Genomic DNA, 11,401 nt, shown 5'->3' on the forward strand with positions numbered 1-11,401 from the left:
AATTTTTGGACAAAGGATGAATATTTGGTGAATTTAATACTCGGTTTTGGCTAAAAATGATGAAAAATAGTTAAACATCATGAAAAATTCTGGAAAATCCCAGATAAGCTTTTTATAACATATAAAAGTCACACACAAAATTTCAGATCTGTTGGAGAAGTCTAAGTAGACTTTTCGGTAAAACGAGTTCTAGGGTTTTCTAGCTCGGTTTTGGTGAAAATGGCATGAAAAATGAGATTTTGGTTCTGGAAAAATTACAGGGAACTATGTGGATGGCAGGGGTCATTCCAGAAAAATTTGGGATTTTTCTAAGGTCGTTTGGTATTTTCGACATATTTGGTGTTTAAATGACGTTTAAAAATAGATAAATAAATGTTAAATATAAAAATTAATTCTGGAAATATTTTTATAAAATTCCTTACTGTCAAAAAGTGATTTGTGCAAAATTTCAAGATCCGAGACTAAACGGATAATTATTTGTGCTAAAAAGAACATAAAAACAAACTTTTGAAGCTTAAAACGCGTAAACCGGCAAAGTTCGCCTAAGCGAGCTGACTGGTGTATAATAACCCTAAAAATGGACTATTTTCATGAAACTAAGTTAATCAAGTAAAAATAAATCATCCGAAAATAATTCGGATGATTTAGGTAATTTTACCCGATTTAGCAGTTTCCGGTGTATTAAAGACGGAAACGGGCCCCGCGGCCAAACGGGGTGTCTAAACCGAGCTCTAATTTCACCACTTTAATTAAAATATCAGTAACAACTATTTTCGGGTCGTGCGTGACCAAACTCATTTTTGAAAACATAAAAACGGATAACCGTGCTAGGCACGCAAAACGGGAAAACAAACTAATGGTAGTTTTGACTAAAGAACTCTAAATGATATCACAATCTAAGTCCTGAGAAGTGTTTCGGGGTTAACATTGTCCCCGGATCGTGTACGGTACTGGGTTAACAGTGTCCCCAGACGTACCGGTTAACACGAATTTAAGTTATATTAATAGAAATTGTATAGTAACGACTTAGGGATCGTATTACAGATCTGGACCGGTAGCCGTGCACAGTGTTACATATTTGCTCACGAAAAGGTGAGTTTCACGAGCCCCTTTTTACTGAACTGTTTTAAATATTTTCCCGGGGCGGAAAGCATGTTTCTATCAAAATGTTTAAGTACATGCTGATCGCATGGAAATGAATGTATTTATATAATGTTTATTGTACGGGAATCGTACGTTAATGTATTAAGATGGTAATTGTCTGAGTTGCTAACAGTGTAAGGCCCGAAACAGTGTTCTGGGTTAACAGTGTCCCCAGAGGTTATTAAATGGGTTTCTGGGTTAACAGTGTCCCCAGAGGGTATTAAATGTGTTTCTGGGTTAACAGTGTCCCCAAAGATTATTAAATGTGTTTCTGGGTTAACAGTGTCCCCAGAGGTTATTGGATGTGTCTCTGGGTTAACAGAGGTTTCACTTGTAGGCTCAGCATAATTTCATCGCTAATATATGATTAATATAATGATTTGTCATGGTTTATTTAAATTAATGAAACTCACCAACTATTCGTAGTTGACCCGTTTTCTTTACATGCTTTCTAGGTACTCCCAAACTGGAATAATTGATACGTGCTTGATGATGCGTGCTTTTGTGGAGGCTTAGTGATCTTTATTTTGTGTTGAATATGTTAACGTATTATCGGTAAAACTTATGTGTTAACGCCTAGATGATAACGAAACTCGGAACAATGTATTGCGATGTAAATTAATGTAGTGGTGTTTTCTTTATAAGCAATGCTGTTGATATCAGATGCGTCTGTTGCATCCCGTTTACGTTTCCGCTGCGCTTACGGGGTGTTACAGTTCAGGATCAGGTGCATGGGGTCAAAATGTGTCGAAAGTTGAAAAAGAGTAAAAATCAGGTCTTGAGGAAGAGTCACGAAGTAAAATGGCTTTAAAATGATAAAACGAAGAAATGAAGGAATTTCGCTTCGCTCAGCCATGAGAAGCGAAACAGGTATTTCGCTTCGCTCAGCCATGAGAAGCGAAACAGGTATTTCTCTTCGCTCAGCCGTGAGAAGCGAAAAAGTTATGCGAAGCGAAATTCTATGGGAAATTCCTCCCATGCGAAATTGTTTAAGTTGTTATTAAAATGTGACCCGATTCATTTTCTGATGCATTTTTGTTAAAGGATCTATTAACGAAAATAAAATGTGACCCGATTCAGCTCAACCCCAGCCAGGGGCTCTGCCCCTTGGACCCTGCTAGGGGCTGCCTCCCCTAGACCCCGCTACCAGGGGCGCTGCCCCCAGACCCCCGTTAGTTGAGAGTTTCATTAACTTAGATTTAGGAAGTAGTAGTAATGGATAATTAACACGCGTAATGTATTGTACAGTTAGCCGTGCACAACTAAGGAAGGGCATTACCATTAACGGCGAGAGAAACCGACTCCAGGTGAGTTCTAACCCCATTTCCTTGTTATGTTTTCGGGGCTGTGTGCATACTCCTATGTGGCAGTTAAAATGCTTATCTTAAGTGATAAGTATATGATACGTATATGATCGTGCATTAAATGTTATTACTATATGATGGTTATGGGAATGAATGTGTATGTAAATATTACATACATAAGACAAGTAAAGTATGCGCTTATGATAGGGACCAAACCCTTATAATATCTGAGATGTTAGGGACCAGACCCTTATAATATCTTAGATGTTTTAGATAGAATAGCTTATGGTATACCATAGGGTTTTATGAAAGAAAGTATGTAAGTACGTATGCATGTATATAAATTATGTGTGAAAGAAGTAATAGCAAAGTAAGGTATGAATACGTATCTTCGGACGCGTATGAGTAAGGATAGAAATGTATTGTATGTTAATTGATTAACTAGAACTCACTCAGCGTAGCTGACTTTTAGTATGCACGTAGGCAAATAAGTTGAGGCAGCTGGCTTGAGGAGGGACACATGGCACGAGCTAAAGAGACTGGCATCTATGAAGAAGTGTCATGACTATTTTATGTTATGTTATGAAAAGACAATTTGTATGTTAAGACAAAAAATGAATATTTGTAATGTGATGTTTGAAGTTTTAAATTAATTCCGCGAAAGTTTAAATTAACTCTGATTTTAGAACTGTGTTTATGAGTAAATCCAACACCAAAGTAGGGTTACCGAGAACGGGGCCTTACAACTGATCAAGCTGATAGTGAACCCAGTGAAATGGATGTGAGATCCAAAGTAAATAAAGAAAAACGCAAAAAGAAACCTTTTTGGAAAACTAAAAAGGATAAAATAAAAAAGGATCCTAAGACTGCAAAGTCTGAGGATTCACCAAAAACAGTTTCAAAATCAAGAAAAGAAAAGTCCAAAATTTCCAAAACCAAGGAACAAGTTTTTGCTTGGATTCCTAAGGACTACTCTTCATCAAGTGAGGCACCAAGAAGAAATAAATGGTTTTCTGGAAATAAAATTAAGTTTGGTCGGTTTACGGTTGATCTTCCCGGGAGCCCATGTCTATTTAAACGCTTAGTGCATGAAGGGTCAATCAAGGAGGACTATCAATAGTATTAGGTACTTAGATAGTGATTGCACCCGGCATATGATGGGAGACGAACCCTTGCTATTTGATGCTAAACCATTCGATGGCGGATTCGAGTCTTTCATAAGCGACATGGGAGGACAAACTTCAAAGAAGGGAAGCCTTGTTTAAATGGTTCAACAACAAATTTTCGAGCGTTTCTCAACTAACCTCGTCCAACTACTTCTCTCAAGTGATGGATCCAGCATCAGCTGTTTGATCTCGGTTTGAATTTCTTCAACTTTGTCATACAATGTGATAATGCTTGCTTAAGAAAGTCCATCTGACAACAACTTTGCTTACCTCTTCACTAAAACCATCAATCATGCCCGATTTGAATTTCTAGTCGAATCGCTCGACATGACCAATTTTGATTAAAACAAACTATCTATCGTTTTGTTTTAAAATTGTAAATATTTTTAAAATATGTCACAGTTTTAGAGGGAGAAAGTGAGTTAACTTTAACTCACCAAAAGGATTTTAAATTTATTTTAAGAAAAACAAAAACAACTCATTTGATTTATCAAAAAGATTTTATATTACTTTTAAGAAAATCTAAAATGAATTGTCCCGTTTAGAGGGAGCTCATGCTTAGAGAGAGTCGGATAATTAAAATTTTCAAATTTTGAGAAATTTACCCGACCATTGGAAAATGATAGTACATTGATATGCAATGATCCTAGCGTATGAAAAGAGTAGATCAAAAGTCTACAAAATCACTCACAGATGTGTAGATAGGCTTGACAAACAAGTAAGTGTCGGGTGATATAAACCTAAATTCCTACCGGTACTAGTGGATATACGTTTATGAAGCGGTTGCATGATTCCGTGAAGTCATATTCATGAAGGCAGAAATGTAATTATACATGTCATACCCAAGCCTCTCTTTACCTGATCACAGTTGTCTTATGAAATAAGTGTTAATTTTTAATTTTTATTTGAGTCAAGTAAAGCCTCATAGAAAGACAAGAAAAAGAAAAACAAAAGAGTCAAGAAAAGTAAAAGAAAAACAGAAAAACAAAATGAAAAATCAAGAAAAAGAGTCATTTAGGATTTTAAATTCTGCTTTATTTCTTCATTTATTTTGATTCAAGCATTGGACTTTCTCTGGTTGTAGTCATACAAGATCTGATTGTTAAGCCCTGAATCTTCTGCTTTATTTTAACTTTTCTAGATCGAGTCAAGTGTACACAAATTATGTACAAAGTGTCAAGTATGTTAATAAGAGTACTATGATCAACTATGCAAGGTTTAAGTCAAGTTGAGGTGATATGTTAACACAAAGTAAGCCCGAGATATGATGGAATAAGTAACATGTCTGATTAAGTGGGGACCACATAAGCACCGTGCCTAATTGTACTTTAAACGTATCACTTTGGCATCAAAACACTTGTCAAGTTAAACAAACGGACAATATCTACAGTCGGTGATGAAATTGTGACATAATAATATCAAAATGGAAACGCGATTTATGGCTTTGCAAATCAATATGATTCAACGTTGTGATCTTTCTCACAAAAATATTAAAATCATTAGAAAATTTTGTAAATATTATTGATATATAATATTAATTTCATCTTTACTCCTATCTTTTATTGTTTATTTTGATTTTGTTTTATTTTTGTTTCAACTTCAAAATACTTATGTATATATTTTCGTAATATTAAACTATATGAAAATGCCAAAAAGATTTTAAGTTTTTATTGTGTTCGTACATACTTAATTAAACCTTGTTTTTTCAAAATCACGTGTTTTGTGGTTAAGGTCGTTCATGCAAAGTTTGTTGGAAACCTAGGACTTAAACAAATCACTTACAAGTTGAGGGACTAAAATTGGGAGGGTCTGTGAATGAATTCTTCTTTGACCCTCGAGAGGGTCTATGAACGAATCTGAATCGTTCTAAGTTCTATGCAATTATACATGGACAGGTAGATCAAGATCAAGTCTGCTTGGAGTTGCAGATGCTGAAGCGCTTAAAAGAAAACGAGAACGTGAAAGTTGGTGGTTGAACCTAAAAAGGGGAACTGATTGCATTCGAAAACAAGGAAAGAAACCAGTCGGCTCAAGAAAGTCAACAAAAGAAAATTAGATGTCGAGCCTCCCGCATCTGATGTTTCTAAAATTTATTGTTGCCGATCCGTCCCAGAAAAAAGATTCAAGTCTACTAGATTGGAAAATAAAGATTTGTCCAAGATCCAATCTTATTCAAGCTACTGGATGAAGACAAGTACTAAGTTCAAGAAATAAATACGAAGCAAAGAACTTGACGAAGGTTCCTCGACATACTCAATCCTAGAGGGAGATTGTAGGGCCAATATTCTATATTGTTTTTAGGATTGTGTATGTCATTTTGGTTTGCTTTTAGTCGATGTAATACGTACTCGATATGTTTATTTTGTAGGTTTATTATCTAAACTTTGAAGAAATGGGGACCCTATATAATGAGTCACTTACCCATTTCTCCACAACAACAACTTATTCAAGAAACAAACTTCCAAGAAATGACTGCTCATCTTCTTTTTCTTCTTTCTACCTTCAAGCAAATAAACCAAACAAACTAAGATCCGAGATCCGAGTGTTGTTGGTGATTTCCGCTAACCAACAACACGGATTGATCCGAGCAAAGTTGTTAGATCCATTCCAGATGACCTACATTCTTTGACCAACTTAGCAATCTTCAGGTAGAATCCAAACATCTCAAAATTCAAGCTGCCAAGATAACTTGAGTTACAATCAACAATATAAAAAAACAGATGAAACTAACATCAAATGGTAGAATCTGAGTGGTTAAGTTCCGGCTCAATGAAATTCTGTAAAATCGACAATTCGAAAAGCAAACTGAATTACGGCAACAGCAAACAGTATAATTCCAACAAATAGAGCAATCGCCTTCCATATAGTACCAAAATATTTTCGCTTCAACACTGCAAAATTAGTAGACCAGTAGCTATCGGTGTGATTTTTTACTTTTTGCCAACATTCAATGTAATAGAAATCTAGGAAAGTGACATCTTTGTATATGCTGCTTATCATGTTTGAAGCCTTCTCGTATGAGCCCAAGTTGCTGACAAGGACATCCGATTCGGCCAACTTGGCAATGTCTGCTGGAGTAGCAGCTAGCATATCCAAGGCCATGGCATATGATGCAATATAGTTCTTAACTCCATAAGAATACTGCTCGTATGCAATGAGGTTCCTCATAACCACTTCAAAGAAATTGTCAATAAGCACTCTTGGCATTCTAAGAGTAGATTGTTCGAAGTCGATAGTCAATGGCCAACTCATGTTTTGATTGGACCTAAACCTCACCCCAACTTTGTACAGTCCTACAGCCGAGTCCAAGTGGACTTTCAGAATTGCATCTATTTTTGGTGGGCCAGAAGTTTTAGGATTGTAAAACTCATGTAGAAAACCAAGAATGTGATAAGGAGGTTTTTCAGCAGAGAGATTATCAGTATTTAATTTATCAAGAAAAGGATTGACGTGTTCTAGTAGATCATAAAGCATGGAAGTAAGAGTAGTTTCTGGTTTGGATATTTTTAAAGTGAGGTCATAGATGTTTTCGAGAACAAAATAAGGGATTTGATTTTCTAGCAACACCAAGTCCAGAGCAATATTCCTACTGCGCAACCGGTTGTTTGAAAATAAATTGTCATCTATGGAAAGATTAACAATAAACTGAAGTATGAAACAAGCATCCATAACCATCATTTCAGCAAGTTCATCATTAGGTAAATCATTCACCTTTTTCCCAAAATAATATTTCCTCCCTACACGCGCTTAATGCTTCCTCCTGGGAACCTACCCCAGCCAGTAGCTCGTCCCGGTAAGTCTTTTTCATGTCTTCCATTAATTTCAAATTTGCACCTCCTTTGTGCAGAGGTCCAATAGAGACCACCCGGGGGACGAATGAGTTTGTGTTGATCTCTCTGAGCCTACTAGGAACCTCGTAAATTGGTGAAAATTTTTCCATCTCGTTTCTACCATTGACGAAATCAAGAACGATTTGCTCTTCCATTTCTGAGGAGGACACAAATTAAAATTAAAGCGTAAGAGATCATCTCGTATATGTAAGTAAAACGTATTGACAGACTAAGGATACCTTGGTTGGGAATTGGCTGATCTTCATTTCTCATGTTTCTTCACTTGTATGCTTGAATTAGTATAGTCCTTGGATAGCCTTAAATAGATGTCATATTGACGTTGAACACCAACGGTTTAAGTTGTACTTGAGTTATATTAACTAGCCAACCTAAGACTTTTAATTCCAAGGCCATGTGGTATACTCTAATCCTCAAAATAAGTTAAGATGACATAGCACTTTAAATATGCATTAAATTACTCACCACTAGTGTTAAGTTTGTTAAAAGTACCCATGGATTATGTTTTTCACGGGTTAAAAGGAACAATATGTATTAATTACTAATTGATTTGTTATTAATTATGGATTAAACAATTTGAGTGAGATTGAGTGAAGAGAGAAAAATGAGTGACGCGATGCTTATATGGAGTTAAAAGGGGTTAGAGTATACCCCATTACCTAATAAGAACAAGTTGTGGCATGACGTGGTGGAACTCGATCGGTATCACCTCGGTTATTTATGGTAATTCTTATGGAAATTCATTAATATTAATTATAAAGACCCATGTGTAAATAATTCTCAATGATGGCAATGATGAGAAAAATTAATAGAGGATTAGGGTTTTATAAAACGGGTAATTGTGGTAATACTTAGATACAAAATGGATAATTGTATAAAATTACAAAATGGATCACGGGTTAAAAGAATAGTAAACGGGTCAGTGAGTTTTATGAAATTCATTAAATGATAAGCTTAATTAGGGAATAATCTACATGATAACTAGTTGACATCCTACGTGGAGCTCGTAAAATATTGTCATGTTTAATAAATTAATAAGATTCTAATTTTAATTGTTGTATTTTAAGATGTGCCACGTTTGAGTTTTGACCTTCATATATAGCAGGGTGTTCTTTTTAGTTTTTAATCTTTCACTAGAATAAGTCAAACATTGCTCACATAATATATATATAGTAACTTGCAAAGTGTAATTCCTCTATGAATGATTTTATTTGTGAAAGTCAAATCATGTTTATAATTAAATATTTAAATTAATTCCTAAAGTCAAGTTTAACGATTTTCTTTCTTTTCTTTTTAATGGTAAACAAGTTGGATGTCCCGCACGTTGCAGCGGCTCGAACTTTATTCTCACATGAACTTTAACGCTTTTGTTGGTTCACCTGAAAACCGAAAAAATCAAAATGCTCTCTTTGTAGTTGATTTAAGTTGATGTGCTGCAGTGGAAACTCGGGCGTAATCAGTTCGGTTTGTGAAGGTATCCAAAGTTAAAACTGGAAAAGTGTAGTAATTAAAAAATGTAAAAAATAAAATAGAAGAAAAGGCAAAAAACCATAAACTATAGTCTCACATTTAAAAAATGGTTAAAATTTTGAGAAATGCATTTTAATATATAAAAAATGTAATAACTCATGCTTCAAGAGCTTGTATATCAAGTTAAAAAAAAGTTGTATATCTCATGAATGGTGAATATGTGAGTGATGAATCATTTGGTTTTTAATATATATACAGGGAAGAGATTTTTTGAGAACCATGTTGAGTTTTAAGAACTTAAGAACTCAATTCTAGGCTACACATGTAATTAAATGGAATGGAATATGTGGTTGAGATTAAATCTGGCAAAAAAGTCAAAGTATGAGAGAGAATAAAGATGTAACTGATTACACAAATTTTTACGTCCGTTACACATGTGTAAAAAGTCGACTCGGTGCGTAAAAAATTCTATAATTTTTTATGTATATGTAACCTACATATATTACGCATGTTTAAAAAAATTCAAAAAAAAAATTTATCACTGATTTCTTTCGAGTTCTTAAAACTCAAAGGGGTTCTTATTTGAAATCTTCCCTATATATATATATATATATATATATATATATATATATTTATATATAATCTGCCGACTCCAACACTAATTCAAACTAATACAATTTATGTCTAAATTTAACCACGAGACCTCATATTTAAGAGAAACAGCCTTTACCAAGTGAGCTAATCTCACTGGTGTCAAACTTACCAATTACATGAATTATTACAAGCATTTAAAACAACTAATTATACTTGTTTGAGTCATCACCACTTTGATAGAATGGTCATTAGATTTTCTTTATTTTTCTTCTAGGTGTCTCAAGTTTGAATTCTGGCTCATGTGCACGCTCTAAATTATAGGTATCACTACTATAAGAGGAATTTGAACTTAAGTAATGAGGCATGGAAACTGTCAACCCTTTGAAGGAAACGCCTTTGCCATTACAACATAAGTATTTTAAAAAAATTATACTTGATCAAATCCATTCATAATTTATTGTAAATTTTGTTTCAATATATTCGCTTAAAAGTATTAAGTATTTTAGTATACTAAAACAAAATATAAAAAGCGATACGTGAATCTTTGAAATTAAAAACACACACACGCACATATGTGTGTGCGTGTGACATTCGTCATTTCGGTTCGTATTTGTATTGTAAATCTGGCCCGTTTTGCTTTTCGGATCTTTTGATATTAATAAAATAATAAATTTTACGTTGTAATCATGTTTCATACTTGTCATTTCGTTCCAAAGTCTTTAACGGTATTTAAAACGCTTATTTTATGCTCAAAACGACCTAAAACGAAACACAGGGGCCAAAATTACCAAAAATCAAAGTTAAGCTGAAAACTCCTATCTTATGTTGCGTGTAGGGCTGGCCTTAGCTGTAACACCCCGGCTAAAACGGAAACGCCTGATTGCAACGTACAGATTGCTCAAACACACATGACACCATTAGGTGACCATAATAACATTATTTCATTTAAATCTTCATGTAACACAAGTTTATCAAATAATACAAGTTGTAACAAATAAATAAACTAAATGATAAGTTTTCTTTGAATATCCTATAAGCATGCTATGTGTCTTCTAACTTTCATCCTCGTATCTCTATACATGTAACATATGTATAAAATAAAGTCAGCTACGAACATAGCTGGTGAGATTCCCACAGTTTGATATAATACGTAAAAATCATACAATTCATGGACAAATGATAAACGAGCAAGTAAAGTCCTTTCCAGTTGGTATCAACCAACGTACTCGGGTAATCGCGCAAGTAAGGTCCTTTCCAGTTTGTAACAACCAACGTACTCGGATAATGAGGCCCTTTTCCACTCGATACAATGGACCTGAGTGCAAAGGGGAGCGTATGATCATACTTATTGAGGCTACCACGTGCAAGTAAATTCGAGCAAGTAATCAAGTAACACACAGGTCCATATAGAGAATTGTAGTTTGTAATCGAAATCATAATACTTGAATTTGTAATAGATACATATGCTACCCCAAAATATGAAAACGTTTAAAAAGGGGTGGTGAGAAAACTCATCTCGAAATAGAAGATAAATCTTGCAATATAAACCGAAGCACGATAACAAAACCGAAGCAACCAAAAATGCGTTAAAGGATCCAAAATGATTAAACTTCTTGAACTATAAGTAAAATAAATACGAATATTTAAAGACCAAACTAAACGGGATTATTAAAGTTAAACAATTTGATTTTAGGAATTAAGCATTACATTAATGTGTGTTATTAGCATTTTATGGCCTTCATATTATAATAATGTATTTAAGTTTAATGAAATTTTAATGATGTTTAGTATTTAATATTATAACATAATACTAATATAAGAGTTACGATAATTACAAGGCACGGGTTTTAAATGGGAAATTTATTTCATACAATTA

The 11,401-nt window shown here is 34.3% G+C and overlaps 1 pseudogene; it reads right to left on the reverse strand.

Annotated features, from left to right (window-relative positions):
• Positions 1-6,344: 6,344 nt before the first annotated feature.
• LOC143597210 (UPF0481 protein At3g47200-like) lies at positions 6,345-7,598 on the reverse strand (annotated as a pseudogene).
• Positions 7,599-11,401: the final 3,803 nt, after the last annotated feature.

Source organism: Bidens hawaiensis, unplaced genomic scaffold (genome assembly GCF_021521415.1).
Source record: "Bidens hawaiensis isolate Kalapana, Puna unplaced genomic scaffold, B.hawaiensis_p1.1 tig00047742_1, whole genome shotgun sequence".
NCBI classification, from domain to species: domain Eukaryota; kingdom Viridiplantae; phylum Streptophyta; class Magnoliopsida; order Asterales; family Asteraceae; genus Bidens; species Bidens hawaiensis.